This window comes from Tachypleus tridentatus, chromosome 9 (genome assembly GCF_004210375.1).
Source record: "Tachypleus tridentatus isolate NWPU-2018 chromosome 9, ASM421037v1, whole genome shotgun sequence".
NCBI classification, from domain to species: domain Eukaryota; kingdom Metazoa; phylum Arthropoda; class Merostomata; order Xiphosura; family Limulidae; genus Tachypleus; species Tachypleus tridentatus.
Genome location: NC_134833.1, coordinates 24,999,345 through 25,015,873, shown reverse-complemented (window position 1 = coordinate 25,015,873; position 16,529 = coordinate 24,999,345). Strand labels below are relative to the sequence as shown.

Genomic DNA, 16,529 nt, shown 5'->3' with positions numbered 1-16,529 from the left:
AAAAAGCAATTGTCGAGGGATCTGTCTGCTACACAGAAAAGGCGATGCGACAAATATTTCGAGTTTCCTTACATAACGTTCGTTCGCTACGTTTTGTAAAATTACTTTGTCTAGAAATATAACCCAGCAGAGAGAGACTTCACTCGGAGACACCGACGATTGAACACCTTATTTATAAATCAAATATCTATTTTATATGTATGTACATTTGAAAATTAACTTTCCAATAACGACAAGAGTCTTTGCTATTGGAGTATAAAACAAAATAGGTGAGTAGAAACAACAAGAAAAAAAAAGAGTTACAAAACAGTAAAAGCAAAATTGTCAACATAGCAGTGCAAGCAAAACGCGAAGGAAACGTCTTCAGATAAGTAGGAACTCGGTACGTGGCACGCTTCCGACTCGCGAACGGTAGTAGCCGAGTGTGACAGGTGCTGTTCCTTTATTCATTCTGTTTCTATAACGTCAGAGAATTATTCCCAGTTTTGCAACGTACTTTCATTAATATCCATACACTTCTTTAGCGAGAGACAAAAGAGCGACTTCTGAGGCACTCCCACTAGACGGTAACCAGCGTTTAATACTATTTTGTTGTAGGGGGAGAAGGAGGCGAGCACACACGACTTCTCCCGATGGAAACCAAAATACACGTTAATAAACACAGGTAAATTAATGTGTATAGCCAAATGACGAATAAAAGAAGGTGAATATTAAATAATTCTAATCCCGATGCAAGCTCGTGTTAAAATCTAAATTCTGCACACACATCTGTAAGTGATGGGATGTGGGCCTGTGTAACGAGAGTAAAATACCAGATTTTCCGAAAGTAGGTCCGAAAGAAATATAAAGAAGACATAAACACCAACATGTGACTAAAAGACGTTTGAGAAAAGTTCTCAGAGGCTAAATTGATCAATTTAAGTGTTCCATGTGAATGACACACACGCCTGTGAGCGACAGTTTCCATACCCCCGAAATGACACTCGTGTAGTTCCGGGGATGTGTAACGCAAACCAGAGTTATCAGGCTCCACTTTCCAGCGTCCTCCAGTAAAAGTGAATTCCTAAAGCATCTCTTATATTTCACAACTAGGAAATTTTGGGCTGCGACAACGATTTTCTTTTAGAGTAACACTTAAAACACCAAATAAGAAAGAAAATTAAACTGTCATCGTTCATACCACGTTGAAAGCGCCGGTTCTCGTCCGATCACCGAAGCTAAGCAACGGCGGGCCCGGTTAGTACTTGGGAGGGTGACCACCTGGGAATACCGGGTGATGATGACTTTTTTTTTTTTTTTTCACGTTGAAATTTGTAGGTCTCGCAAAGAGCTGATCGATACCTCTCACTTTTTCACAATTTCTGATTTAAGAGATAAAAATCCTTCCCGAAAGAGAGAAAGAAATTGGTTGGCTCAATTGAAGTGCCTTAATACTAAGTGTTTATAATGGTAAACTGTTGGGAAAACATTTTGTTATAGGAACTAATCAACTTTTCCATCAACAAGTCAGTTGATAAAACACGCTTCGAAAACGAAGTTCAAACATTCATTTCCTGCGATCGTTCAAGAAAAGTAGCAGCTCTCTAAGCAGGTGGCGTGAGCCGCGTTCCATTTCACTTTAAACCAAACTCCTCCAATCAGACGTATATTGAGAGAAAAGAAATAAACTATCTTCGCGGGTCGATCTTCGGAATGCACAAAGGGTGCGAAGTCTACAAAACAGAAACTTCGTTAACGAGTAGATCCAGCCCACATCAATCTAAGGCAGTCTTATACAGATGGAATTTAAAACGTTTCCCTATTTCACAAAATTGTCTCGCTCGTGCACGTTTTGCCTGGGAAAAGCAATTGTCGAGGGATCTGTCTGCTACACAGAAAAGGCGATGCGACAAATATTTCGAGTTTCCTTACATAACGTTCGTTCGCTACGTTTTGTAAAATTACTTTGTCTAGAAATATAACCCAGCAGAGAGAGACTTCACTCGGAGACACCGACGATTGAACACCTTATTTATAAATCAAATATCTATTTTATATGTATGTACATTTGAAAATTAACTTTCCAATAACGACAAGAGTCTTTGCTATTGGAGTATAAAACAAAATAGGTGAGTAGAAACAACAAGAAAAAAAAAAGAGTTACAAAACAGTAAAAGCAAAATTGTCAACATAGCAGTGCAAGCAAAACGCGAAGGAAACGTCTTCAGATAAGTAGGAACTCGGTACGTGGCACGCTTCCGACTCGCGAACGGTAGTAGCCGAGTGTGACAGGTGCTGTTCCTTTATTCATTCTGTTTCTATAACGTCAGAGAATTATTCCCAGTTTTTGCAACGTACTTTCATTAATATCCATACACTTCTTTAGCGAGAGACAAAAGAGCGACTTCTGAGGCACTCCCACTAGACGGTAACCAGCGTTTAATACTATTTTGTTGTAGGGGGAGAAGGAGGCGAGCACACACGACTTCTCCCGATGGAAACCAAAATACACGTTAATAAACACAGGTAAATTAATGTGTATAGCCAAATGACGAATAAAAGAAGGTGAATATTAAATAATTCTAATCCCGATGCAAGCTCGTGTTAAAATCTAAATTCTGCACACACATCTGTAAGTGATGGGATGTGGGCCTGTGTAACGAGAGTAAAATACCAGATTTTCCGAAAGTAGGTCCGAAAGAAATATAAAGAAGACATAAACACCAACATGTGACTAAAAGACGTTTGAGAAAAGTTCTCAGAGGCTAAATTGATCAATTTAAGTGTTCCATGTGAATGACACACACGCCTGTGAGCGACAGTTTCCATACCCCCGAAATGACACTCGTGTAGTTCCGGGGATGTGTAACGCAAACCAGAGTTATCAGGCTCCACTTTCCAGCGTCCTCCAGTAAAAGTGAATTCCTAAAGCATCTCTTATATTTCACAACTAGGAAATTTTGGGCTGCGACAACGATTTTCTTTTAGAGTAACACTTAAAACACCAAATAAGAAAGAAAATTAAACTGTCATCGTTCATACCACGTTGAAAGCGCCGGTTCTCGTCCGATCACCGAAGCTAAGCAACGGCGGGCCCGGTTAGTACTTGGGAGGGTGACCACCTGGGAATACCGGGTGATGATGACTTTTTTTTTTTTTTTTTCACGTTGAAATTTGTAGGTCTCGCAAAGAGCTGATCGATACCTCTCACTTTTTTCACAATTTCTGATTTAAGAGATAAAAATCCTTCCCGAAAGAGAGAAAGAAATTGGTTGGCTCAATTGAAGTGCCTTAATACTAAGTGTTTATAATGGTAAACTGTTGGGAAAACATTTTGTTATAGGAACTAATCAACTTTTCCATCAACAAGTCAGTTGATAAAACACGCTTCGAAAACGAAGTTCAAACATTCATTTCCTGCGATCGTTCAAGAAAAGTAGCAGCTCTCTAAGCAGGTGGCGTGAGCCGCGTTCCATTTCACTTTAAACCAAACTCCTCCAATCAGACGTATATTGAGAGAAAAGAAATAAACTATCTTCGCGGGTCGATCTTCGGAATGCACAAAGGGTGCGAAGTCTACAAAACAGAAACTTCGTTAACGAGTAGATCCAGCCCACATCAATCTAAGGCAGTCTTATACAGATGGAATTTAAAACGTTTCCCTATTTCACAAAATTGTCTCGCTCGTGCACGTTTTGCCTGGGAAAAAGCAATTGTCGAGGGATCTGTCTGCTACACAGAAAAGGCGATGCGACAAATATTTCGAGTTTCCTTACATAACGTTCGTTCGCTACGTTTTGTAAAATTACTTTGTCTAGAAATATAACCCAGCAGAGAGAGACTTCACTCGGAGACACCGACGATTGAACACCTTATTTATAAATCAAATATCTATTTTATATGTATGTACATTTGAAAATTAACTTTCCAATAACGACAAGAGTCTTTGCTATTGGAGTATAAAACAAAATAGGTGAGTAGAAACAACAAGAAAAAAAAAGAGTTACAAAACAGTAAAAGCAAAATTGTCAACATAGCAGTGCAAGCAAAACGCGAAGGAAACGTCTTCAGATAAGTAGGAACTCGGTACGTGGCACGCTTCCGACTCGCGAACGGTAGTAGCCGAGTGTGACAGGTGCTGTTCCTTTATTCATTCTGTTTCTATAACGTCAGAGAATTATTCCCAGTTTTTGCAACGTACTTTCATTAATATCCATACACTTCTTTAGCGAGAGACAAAAGAGCGACTTCTGAGGCACTCCCACTAGACGGTAACCAGCGTTTAATACTATTTTGTTGTAGGGGGAGAAGGAGGCGAGCACACACGACTTCTCCCGATGGAAACCAAAATACACGTTAATAAACACAGGTAAATTAATGTGTATAGCCAAATGACGAATAAAAGAAGGTGAATATTAAATAATTCTAATCCCGATGCAAGCTCGTGTTAAAATCTAAATTCTGCACACACATCTGTAAGTGATGGGATGTGGGCCTGTGTAACGAGAGTAAAATACCAGATTTTCCGAAAGTAGGTCCGAAAGAAATATAAAGAAGACATAAACACCAACATGTGACTAAAAGACGTTTGAGAAAAGTTCTCAGAGGCTAAATTGATCAATTTAAGTGTTCCATGTGAATGACACACACGCCTGTGAGCGACAGTTTCCATACCCCCGAAATGACACTCGTGTAGTTCCGGGGATGTGTAACGCAAACCAGAGTTATCAGGCTCCACTTTCCAGCGTCCTCCAGTAAAAGTGAATTCCTAAAGCATCTCTTATATTTCACAACTAGGAAATTTTGGGCTGCGACAACGATTTTCTTTTAGAGTAACACTTAAAACACCAAATAAGAAAGAAAATTAAACTGTCATCGTTCATACCACGTTGAAAGCGCCGGTTCTCGTCCGATCACCGAAGCTAAGCAACGGCGGGCCCGGTTAGTACTTGGGAGGGTGACCACCTGGGAATACCGGGTGATGATGACTTTTTTTTTTTTTTTTTCACGTTGAAATTTGTAGGTCTCGCAAAGAGCTGATCGATACCTCTCACTTTTTTCACAATTTCTGATTTAAGAGATAAAAATCCTTCCCGAAAGAGAGAAAGAAATTGGTTGGCTCAATTGAAGTGCCTTAATACTAAGTGTTTATAATGGTAAACTGTTGGGAAAACATTTTTGTTATAGGAACTAATCAACTTTTCCATCAACAAGTCAGTTGATAAAACACGCTTCGAAAACGAAGTTCAAACATTCATTTCCTGCGATCGTTCAAGAAAAGTAGCAGCTCTCTAAGCAGGTGGCGTGAGCCGCGTTCCATTTCACTTTAAACCAAACTCCTCCAATCAGACGTATATTGAGAGAAAAGAAATAAACTATCTTCGCGGGTCGATCTTCGGAATGCACAAAGGGTGCGAAGTCTACAAAACAGAAACTTCGTTAACGAGTAGATCCAGCCCACATCAATCTAAGGCAGTCTTATACAGATGGAATTTAAAACGTTTCCCTATTTCACAAAATTGTCTCGCTCGTGCACGTTTTGCCTGGGAAAAGCAATTGTCGAGGGATCTGTCTGCTACACAGAAAAGGCGATGCGACAAATATTTCGAGTTTCCTTACATAACGTTCGTTCGCTACGTTTTGTAAAATTACTTTGTCTAGAAATATAACCCAGCAGAGAGAGACTTCACTCGGAGACACCGACGATTGAACACCTTATTTATAAATCAAATATCTATTTTATATGTATGTACATTTGAAAATTAACTTTCCAATAACGACAAGAGTCTTTGCTATTGGGTATAAAACAAAATAGGTGAGTAGAAACAACAAGAAAAAAAAAGAGTTACAAAACAGTAAAAGCAAAATTGTCAACATAGCAGTGCAAGCAAAACGCGAAGGAAACGTCTTCAGATAAGTAGGAACTCGGTACGTGGCACGCTTCCGACTCGCGAACGGTAGTAGCCGAGTGTGACAGGTGCTGTTCCTTTATTCATTCTGTTTCTATAACGTCAGAGAATTATTCCCAGTTTTGCAACGTACTTTCATTAATATCCATACACTTCTTTAGCGAGAGACAAAAGAGCGACTTCTGAGGCACTCCCACTAGACGGTAACCAGCGTTTAATACTATTTTGTTGTAGGGGGAGAAGGAGGCGAGCACACACGACTTCTCCCGATGGAAACCAAAATACACGTTAATAAACACAGGTAAATTAATGTGTATAGCCAAATGACGAATAAAAGAAGGTGAATATTAAATAATTCTAATCCCGATGCAAGCTCGTGTTAAAATCTAAATTCTGCACACACATCTGTAAGTGATGGGATGTGGGCCTGTGTAACGAGAGTAAAATACCAGATTTTCCGAAAGTAGGTCCGAAAGAAATATAAAGAAGACATAAACACCAACATGTGACTAAAAGACGTTTGAGAAAAGTTCTCAGAGGCTAAATTGATCAATTTAAGTGTTCCATGTGAATGACACACACGCCTGTGAGCGACAGTTTCCATACCCCCGAAATGACACTCGTGTAGTTCCGGGGATGTGTAACGCAAACCAGAGTTATCAGGCTCCACTTTCCAGCGTCCTCCAGTAAAAGTGAATTCCTAAAGCATCTCTTATATTTCACAACTAGGAAATTTTGGGCTGCGACAACGATTTTCTTTTAGAGTAACACTTAAAACACCAAATAAGAAAGAAAATTAAACTGTCATCGTTCATACCACGTTGAAAGCGCCGGTTCTCGTCCGATCACCGAAGCTAAGCAACGGCGGGCCCGGTTAGTACTTGGGAGGGTGACCACCTGGGAATACCGGGTGATGATGACTTTTTTTTTTTTTTTTTCACGTTGAAATTTGTAGGTCTCGCAAAGAGCTGATCGATACCTCTCACTTTTTTCACAATTTCTGATTTAAGAGATAAAAAATCCTTCCCGAAAGAGAGAAAGAAATTGGTTGGCTCAATTGAAGTGCCTTAATACTAAGTGTTTATAATGGTAAACTGTTGGGAAAACATTTTTGTTATAGGAACTAATCAACTTTTCCATCAACAAGTCAGTTGATAAAACACGCTTCGAAAACGAAGTTCAAACATTCATTTCCTGCGATCGTTCAAGAAAAGTAGCAGCTCTCTAAGCAGGTGGCGTGAGCCGCGTTCCATTTCACTTTAAACCAAACTCCTCCAATCAGACGTATATTGAGAGAAAAGAAATAAACTATCTTCGCGGGTCGATCTTCGGAATGCACAAAGGGTGCGAAGTCTACAAAACAGAAACTTCGTTAACGAGTAGATCCAGCCCACATCAATCTAAGGCAGTCTTATACAGATGGAATTTAAAACGTTTCCCTATTTCACAAAATTGTCTCGCTCGTGCACGTTTTGCCTGGGAAAAGCAATTGTCGAGGGATCTGTCTGCTACACAGAAAAGGCGATGCGACAAATATTTCGAGTTTCCTTACATAACGTTCGTTCGCTACGTTTTGTAAAATTACTTTGTCTAGAAATATAACCCAGCAGAGAGAGACTTCACTCGGAGACACCGACGATTGAACACCTTATTTATAAATCAAATATCTATTTTATATGTATGTACATTTGAAAATTAACTTTCCAATAACGACAAGAGTCTTTGCTATTGGAGTATAAAACAAAATAGGTGAGTAGAAACAACAAGAAAAAAAAAGAGTTACAAAACAGTAAAAGCAAAATTGTCAACATAGCAGTGCAAGCAAAACGCGAAGGAAACGTCTTCAGATAAGTAGGAACTCGGTACGTGGCACGCTTCCGACTCGCGAACGGTAGTAGCCGAGTGTGACAGGTGCTGTTCCTTTATTCATTCTGTTTCTATAACGTCAGAGAATTATTCCCAGTTTTTGCAACGTACTTTCATTAATATCCATACACTTCTTTAGCGAGAGACAAAAGAGCGACTTCTGAGGCACTCCCACTAGACGGTAACCAGCGTTTAATACTATTTTGTTGTAGGGGGAGAAGGAGGCGAGCACACACGACTTCTCCCGATGGAAACCAAAATACACGTTAATAAACACAGGTAAATTAATGTGTATAGCCAAATGACGAATAAAAGAAGGTGAATATTAAATAATTCTAATCCCGATGCAAGCTCGTGTTAAAATCTAAATTCTGCACACACATCTGTAAGTGATGGGATGTGGGCCTGTGTAACGAGAGTAAAATACCAGATTTTCCGAAAGTAGGTCCGAAAGAAATATAAAGAAGACATAAACACCAACATGTGACTAAAAGACGTTTGAGAAAAGTTCTCAGAGGCTAAATTGATCAATTTAAGTGTTCCATGTGAATGACACACACGCCTGTGAGCGACAGTTTCCATACCCCCCGAAATGACACTCGTGTAGTTCCGGGGATGTGTAACGCAAACCAGAGTTATCAGGCTCCACTTTCCAGCGTCCTCCAGTAAAAGTGAATTCCTAAAGCATCTCTTATATTTCACAACTAGGAAATTTTGGGCTGCGACAACGATTTTCTTTTAGAGTAACACTTAAAACACCAAATAAGAAAGAAAATTAAACTGTCATCGTTCATACCACGTTGAAAGCGCCGGTTCTCGTCCGATCACCGAAGCTAAGCAACGGCGGGCCCGGTTAGTACTTGGGAGGGTGACCACCTGGGAATACCGGGTGATGATGACTTTTTTTTTTTTTTTTTTCACGTTGAAATTTGTAGGTCTCGCAAAGAGCTGATCGATACCTCTCACTTTTTTCACAATTTCTGATTTAAGAGATAAAAAATCCTTCCCGAAAGAGAGAAAGAAATTGGTTGGCTCAATTGAAGTGCCTTAATACTAAGTGTTTATAATGGTAAACTGTTGGGAAAACATTTTTGTTATAGGAACTAATCAACTTTTCCATCAACAAGTCAGTTGATAAAACACGCTTCGAAAACGAAGTTCAAACATTCATTTCCTGCGATCGTTCAAGAAAAGTAGCAGCTCTCTAAGCAGGTGGCGTGAGCCGCGTTCCATTTCACTTTAAACCAAACTCCTCCAATCAGACGTATATTGGAGAGAAAAGAAATAAACTATCTTCGCGGGTCGATCTTCGGAATGCACAAAGGGTGCGAAGTCTACAAAACAGAAACTTCGTTAACGAGTAGATCCAGCCCACATCAATCTAAGGCAGTCTTATACAGATGGAATTTAAAACGTTTCCCTATTTCACAAAATTGTCTCGCTCGTGCACGTTTTGCCTGGGAAAAGCAATTGTCGAGGGATCTGTCTGCTACACAGAAAAGGCGATGCGACAAATATTTCGAGTTTCCTTACATAACGTTCGTTCGCTACGTTTTGTAAAATTACTTTGTCTAGAAATATAACCCAGCAGAGAGAGACTTCACTCGGAGACACCGACGATTGAACACCTTATTTATAAATCAAATATCTATTTTATATGTATGTACATTTGAAAATTAACTTTCCAATAACGACAAGAGTCTTTGCTATTGGAGTATAAAACAAAATAGGTGAGTAGAAACAACAAGAAAAAAAAAGAGTTACAAAACAGTAAAAGCAAAATTGTCAACATAGCAGTGCAAGCAAAACGCGAAGGAAACGTCTTCAGATAAGTAGGAACTCGGTACGTGGCACGCTTCCGACTCGCGAACGGTAGTAGCCGAGTGTGACAGGTGCTGTTCCTTTATTCATTCTGTTTCTATAACGTCAGAGAATTATTCCCAGTTTTTGCAACGTACTTTCATTAATATCCATACACTTCTTTAGCGAGAGACAAAAGAGCGACTTCTGAGGCACTCCCACTAGACGGTAACCAGCGTTTAATACTATTTTGTTGTAGGGGGAGAAGGAGGCGAGCACACACGACTTCTCCCGATGGAAACCAAAATACACGTTAATAAACACAGGTAAATTAATGTGTATAGCCAAATGACGAATAAAAGAAGGTGAATATTAAATAATTCTAATCCCGATGCAAGCTCGTGTTAAAATCTAAATTCTGCACACACATCTGTAAGTGATGGGATGTGGGCCTGTGTAACGAGAGTAAAATACCAGATTTTCCGAAAGTAGGTCCGAAAGAAATATAAAGAAGACATAAACACCAACATGTGACTAAAAGACGTTTGAGAAAAGTTCTCAGAGGCTAAATTGATCAATTTAAGTGTTCCATGTGAATGACACACACGCCTGTGAGCGACAGTTTCCATACCCCCGAAATGACACTCGTGTAGTTCCGGGGATGTGTAACGCAAACCAGAGTTATCAGGCTCCACTTTCCAGCGTCCTCCAGTAAAAGTGAATTCCTAAAGCATCTCTTATATTTCACAACTAGGAAATTTTGGGCTGCGACAACGATTTTCTTTTAGAGTAACACTTAAAACACCAAATAAGAAAGAAAATTAAACTGTCATCGTTCATACCACGTTGAAAGCGCCGGTTCTCGTCCGATCACCGAAGCTAAGCAACGGCGGGCCCGGTTAGTACTTGGGAGGGTGACCACCTGGGAATACCGGGTGATGATGACTTTTTTTTTTTTTTTTTTCACGTTGAAATTTGTAGGTCTCGCAAAGAGCTGATCGATACCTCTCACTTTTTTCACAATTTCTGATTTAAGAGATAAAAAATCCTTCCCGAAAGAGAGAAAGAAATTGGTTGGCTCAATTGAAGTGCCTTAATACTAAGTGTTTATAATGGTAAACTGTTGGGAAAACATTTTTGTTATAGGAACTAATCAACTTTTCCATCAACAAGTCAGTTGATAAAACACGCTTCGAAAACGAAGTTCAAACATTCATTTCCTGCGATCGTTCAAGAAAAGTAGCAGCTCTCTAAGCAGGTGGCGTGAGCCGCGTTCCATTTCACTTTAAACCAAACTCCTCCAATCAGACGTATATTGAGAGAAAAGAAATAAACTATCTTCGCGGGTCGATCTTCGGAATGCACAAAGGGTGCGAAGTCTACAAAACAGAAACTTCGTTAACGAGTAGATCCAGCCCACATCAATCTAAGGCAGTCTTATACAGATGGAATTTAAAACGTTTCCCTATTTCACAAAATTGTCTCGCTCGTGCACGTTTTGCCTGGGAAAAGCAATTGTCGAGGGATCTGTCTGCTACACAGAAAAGGCGATGCGACAAATATTTCGAGTTTCCTTACATAACGTTCGTTCGCTACGTTTTGTAAAATTACTTTGTCTAGAAATATAACCCAGCAGAGAGAGACTTCACTCGGAGACACCGACGATTGAACACCTTATTTATAAATCAAATATCTATTTTATATGTATGTACATTTGAAAATTAACTTTCCAATAACGACAAGAGTCTTTGCTATTGGAGTATAAAACAAAATAGGTGAGTAGAAACAACAAGAAAAAAAAAAGAGTTACAAAACAGTAAAAGCAAAATTGTCAACATAGCAGTGCAAGCAAAACGCGAAGGAAACGTCTTCAGATAAGTAGGAACTCGGTACGTGGCACGCTTCCGACTCGCGAACGGTAGTAGCCGAGTGTGACAGGTGCTGTTCCTTTATTCATTCTGTTTCTATAACGTCAGAGAATTATTCCCAGTTTTTGCAACGTACTTTCATTAATATCCATACACTTCTTTAGCGAGAGACAAAAGAGCGACTTCTGAGGCACTCCCACTAGACGGTAACCAGCGTTTAATACTATTTTGTTGTAGGGGGAGAAGGAGGCGAGCACACACGACTTCTCCCGATGGAAACCAAAATACACGTTAATAAACACAGGTAAATTAATGTGTATAGCCAAATGACGAATAAAAGAAGGTGAATATTAAATAATTCTAATCCCGATGCAAGCTCGTGTTAAAATCTAAATTCTGCACACACATCTGTAAGTGATGGGATGTGGGCCTGTGTAACGAGAGTAAAATACCAGATTTTCCGAAAGTAGGTCCGAAAGAAATATAAAGAAGACATAAACACCAACATGTGACTAAAAGACGTTTGAGAAAAGTTCTCAGAGGCTAAATTGATCAATTTAAGTGTTCCATGTGAATGACACACACGCCTGTGAGCGACAGTTTCCATACCCCCGAAATGACACTCGTGTAGTTCCGGGGATGTGTAACGCAAACCAGAGTTATCAGGCTCCACTTTCCAGCGTCCTCCAGTAAAAGTGAATTCCTAAAGCATCTCTTATATTTCACAACTAGGAAATTTTGGGCTGCGACAACGATTTTCTTTTAGAGTAACACTTAAAACACCAAATAAGAAAGAAAATTAAACTGTCATCGTTCATACCACGTTGAAAGCGCCGGTTCTCGTCCGATCACCGAAGCTAAGCAACGGCGGGCCCGGTTAGTACTTGGGAGGGTGACCACCTGGGAATACCGGGTGATGATGACTTTTTTTTTCTTTTTTTTTCACGTTGAAATTTGTAGGTCTCGCAAAGAGCTGATCGATACCTCTCACTTTTTTTCACAATTTCTGATTTAAGAGATAAAAAATCCTTCCCGAAAGAGAGAAAGAAATTGGTTGGCTCAATTGAAGTGCCTTAATACTAAGTGTTTATAATGGTAAACTGTTGGGAAAACATTTTTGTTATAGGAACTAATCAACTTTTCCATCAACAAGTCAGTTGATAAAACACGCTTCGAAAACGAAGTTCAAACATTCATTTCCTGCGATCGTTCAAGAAAAGTAGCAGCTCTCTAAGCAGGTGGCGTGAGCCGCGTTCCATTTCACTTTAAACCAAACTCCTCCAATCAGACGTATATTGAGAGAAAAGAAATAAACTATCTTCGCGGGTCGATCTTCGGAATGCACAAAGGGTGCGAAGTCTACAAAACAGAAACTTCGTTAACGAGTAGATCCAGCCCACATCAATCTAAGGCAGTCTTATACAGATGGAATTTAAAACGTTTCCCTATTTCACAAAATTGTCTCGCTCGTGCACGTTTTGCCTGGGAAAAGCAATTGTCGAGGGATCTGTCTGCTACACAGAAAAGGCGATGCGACAAATATTTCGAGTTTCCTTACATAACGTTCGTTCGCTACGTTTTGTAAAATTACTTTGTCTAGAAATATAACCCAGCAGAGAGAGACTTCACTCGGAGACACCGACGATTGAACACCTTATTTATAAATCAAATATCTATTTTATATGTATGTACATTTGAAAATTAACTTTCCAATAACGACAAGAGTCTTTGCTATTGGAGTATAAAACAAAATAGGTGAGTAGAAACAACAAGAAAAAAAAAAGAGTTACAAAACAGTAAAAGCAAAATTGTCAACATAGCAGTGCAAGCAAAACGCGAAGGAAACGTCTTCAGATAAGTAGGAACTCGGTACGTGGCACGCTTCCGACTCGCGAACGGTAGTAGCCGAGTGTGACAGGTGCTGTTCCTTTATTCATTCTGTTTCTATAACGTCAGAGAATTATTCCCAGTTTTTGCAACGTACTTTCATTAATATCCATACACTTCTTTAGCGAGAGACAAAAGAGCGACTTCTGAGGCACTCCCACTAGACGGTAACCAGCGTTTAATACTATTTTGTTGTAGGGGGAGAAGGAGGCGAGCACACACGACTTCTCCCGATGGAAACCAAAATACACGTTAATAAACACAGGTAAATTAATGTGTATAGCCAAATGACGAATAAAAGAAGGTGAATATTAAATAATTCTAATCCCGATGCAAGCTCGTGTTAAAATCTAAATTCTGCACACACATCTGTAAGTGATGGGATGTGGGCCTGTGTAACGAGAGTAAAATACCAGATTTTCCGAAAGTAGGTCCGAAAGAAATATAAAGAAGACATAAACACCAACATGTGACTAAAAGACGTTTGAGAAAAGTTCTCAGAGGCTAAATTGATCAATTTAAGTGTTCCATGTGAATGACACACACGCCTGTGAGCGACAGTTTCCATACCCCCGAAATGACACTCGTGTAGTTCCGGGATGTGTAACGCAAACCAGAGTTATCAGGCTCCACTTTCCAGCGTCCTCCAGTAAAAGTGAATTCCTAAAGCATCTCTTATATTTCACAACTAGGAAATTTTGGGCTGCGACAACGATTTTCTTTTAGAGTAACACTTAAAACACCAAATAAGAAAGAAAATTAAACTGTCATCGTTCATACCACGTTGAAAGCGCCGGTTCTCGTCCGATCACCGAAGCTAAGCAACGGCGGGCCCGGTTAGTACTTGGGAGGGTGACCACCTGGGAATACCGGGTGATGATGACTTTTTTTTTTTTTTTTTCACGTTGAAATTTGTAGGTCTCGCAAAGAGCTGATCGATACCTCTCACTTTTTTCACAATTTCTGATTTAAGAGATAAAAAATCCTTCCCGAAAGAGAGAAAGAAATTGGTTGGCTCAATTGAAGTGCCTTAATACTAAGTGTTTATAATGGTAAACTGTTGGGAAAACATTTTGTTATAGGAACTAATCAACTTTTCCATCAACAAGTCAGTTGATAAAACACGCTTCGAAAACGAAGTTCAAACATTCATTTCCTGCGATCGTTCAAGAAAAGTAGCAGCTCTCTAAGCAGGTGGCGTGAGCCGCGTTCCATTTCACTTTAAACCAAACTCCTCCAATCAGACGTATATTGAGAGAAAAGAAATAAACTATCTTCGCGGGTCGATCTTCGGAATGCACAAAGGGTGCGAAGTCTACAAAACAGAAACTTCGTTAACGAGTAGATCCAGCCCACATCAATCTAAGGCAGTCTTATACAGATGGAATTTAAAACGTTTCCCTATTTCACAAAATTGTCTCGCTCGTGCACGTTTTGCCTGGGAAAAGCAATTGTCGAGGGATCTGTCTGCTACACAGAAAAGGCGATGCGACAAATATTTCGAGTTTCCTTACATAACGTTCGTTCGCTACGTTTTGTAAAATTACTTTGTCTAGAAATATAACCCAGCAGAGAGAGACTTCACTCGGAGACACCGACGATTGAACACCTTATTTATAAATCAAATATCTATTTTATATGTATGTACATTTGAAAATTAACTTTCCAATAACGACAAGAGTCTTTGCTATTGGAGTATAAAACAAAATAGGTGAGTAGAAACAACAAGAAAAAAAAAAGAGTTACAAAACAGTAAAAGCAAAATTGTCAACATAGCAGTGCAAGCAAAACGCGAAGGAAACGTCTTCAGATAAGTAGGAACTCGGTACGTGGCACGCTTCCGACTCGCGAACGGTAGTAGCCGAGTGTGACAGGTGCTGTTCCTTTATTCATTCTGTTTCTATAACGTCAGAGAATTATTCCCAGTTTTTTGCAACGTACTTTCATTAATATCCATACACTTCTTTAGCGAGAGACAAAAGAGCGACTTCTGAGGCACTCCCACTAGACGGTAACCAGCGTTTAATACTATTTTGTTGTAGGGGGAGAAGGAGGCGAGCACACACGACTTCTCCCGATGGAAACCAAAATACACGTTAATAAACACAGGTAAATTAATGTGTATAGCCAAATGACGAATAAAAGAAGGTGAATATTAAATAATTCTAATCCCGATGCAAGCTCGTGTTAAAATCTAAATTCTGCACACACATCTGTAAGTGATGGGATGTGGGCCTGTGTAACGAGAGTAAAATACCAGATTTTCCGAAAGTAGGTCCGAAAGAAATATAAAGAAGACATAAACACCAACATGTGACTAAAAGACGTTTGAGAAAAGTTCTCAGAGGCTAAATTGATCAATTTAAGTGTTCCATGTGAATGACACACACGCCTGTGAGCGACAGTTTCCATACCCCCCGAAATGACACTCGTGTAGTTCCGGGGATGTGTAACGCAAACCAGAGTTATCAGGCTCCACTTTCCAGCGTCCTCCAGTAAAAGTGAATTCCTAAAGCATCTCTTATATTTCACAACTAGGAAATTTTGGGCTGCGACAACGATTTTCTTTTAGAGTAACACTTAAAACACCAAATAAGAAAGAAAATTAAACTGTCATCGTTCATACCACGTTGAAAGCGCCGGTTCTCGTCCGATCACCGAAGCTAAGCAACGGCGGGCCCGGTTAGTACTTGGGAGGGTGACCACCTGGGAATACCGGGTGATGATGACTTTTTTTTTTTTTTTTTTCACGTTGAAATTTGTAGGTCTCGCAAAGAGCTGATCGATACCTCTCACTTTTTTCACAATTTCTGATTTAAGAGATAAAAAATCCTTCCCGAAAGAGAGAAAGAAATTGGTTGGCTCAATTGAAGTGCCTTAATACTAAGTGTTTATAATGGTAAACTGTTGGGAAAACATTTTGTTATAGGAACTAATCAACTTTTCCATCAACAAGTCAGTTGATAAAACACGCTTCGAAAACGAAGTTCAAACATTCATTTCCTGCGATCGTTCAAGAAAAGTAGCAGCTCTCTAAGCAGGTGGCGTGAGCCGCGTTCCATTTCACTTTAAACCAAACTCCTCCAATCAGACGTATATTGAGAGAAAAGAAATAAACTATCTTCGCGGGTCGATCTTCGGAATGCACAAAGGGTGCGAAGTCTACAAAACAGAAACTTCGTTAACGAGTAGATCCAGCCCACATCAATCTAAGGCAGTC

General features: G+C 39.7%; 9 non-coding genes across 9 annotated transcripts; all 9 read left to right on the top strand.

Moving 5' to 3' along the window:
- Window positions 1-1,166: 1,166 nt before the first annotated feature.
- LOC143227600 (5S ribosomal RNA) lies at window positions 1,167-1,285 on the top strand. Its single transcript, XR_013015030.1, has one exon. It is a non-coding gene; the product is annotated as a 5S ribosomal RNA (ribosomal RNA).
- A 1,722-nt stretch (window positions 1,286-3,007) lies between these two features.
- Window positions 3,008-3,126, top strand: LOC143227599 (5S ribosomal RNA). Its single transcript, XR_013015029.1, has one exon. It is a non-coding gene; the product is annotated as a 5S ribosomal RNA (ribosomal RNA).
- A 1,724-nt stretch (window positions 3,127-4,850) lies between these two features.
- Window positions 4,851-4,969, top strand: LOC143227598 (5S ribosomal RNA). The gene has a single exon (XR_013015028.1). It is a non-coding gene; the product is annotated as a 5S ribosomal RNA (ribosomal RNA).
- Window positions 4,970-6,691: 1,722 nt separating this feature from the next.
- Window positions 6,692-6,810, top strand: LOC143227597 (5S ribosomal RNA). The gene has a single exon (XR_013015027.1). It is a non-coding gene; the product is annotated as a 5S ribosomal RNA (ribosomal RNA).
- A 1,726-nt stretch (window positions 6,811-8,536) lies between these two features.
- LOC143227596 (5S ribosomal RNA) lies at window positions 8,537-8,655 on the top strand. The gene has a single exon (XR_013015026.1). It is a non-coding gene; the product is annotated as a 5S ribosomal RNA (ribosomal RNA).
- A 1,727-nt stretch (window positions 8,656-10,382) lies between these two features.
- LOC143227595 (5S ribosomal RNA) lies at window positions 10,383-10,501 on the top strand. The gene has a single exon (XR_013015025.1). It is a non-coding gene; the product is annotated as a 5S ribosomal RNA (ribosomal RNA).
- Window positions 10,502-12,228: 1,727 nt separating this feature from the next.
- LOC143227594 (5S ribosomal RNA) lies at window positions 12,229-12,347 on the top strand. Its single transcript, XR_013015024.1, has one exon. It is a non-coding gene; the product is annotated as a 5S ribosomal RNA (ribosomal RNA).
- Window positions 12,348-14,075: 1,728 nt separating this feature from the next.
- Window positions 14,076-14,194, top strand: LOC143227593 (5S ribosomal RNA). The gene has a single exon (XR_013015023.1). It is a non-coding gene; the product is annotated as a 5S ribosomal RNA (ribosomal RNA).
- Window positions 14,195-15,921: 1,727 nt separating this feature from the next.
- On the top strand, window positions 15,922-16,040 carry LOC143227591 (5S ribosomal RNA). The gene has a single exon (XR_013015021.1). It is a non-coding gene; the product is annotated as a 5S ribosomal RNA (ribosomal RNA).
- Window positions 16,041-16,529: the final 489 nt, after the last annotated feature.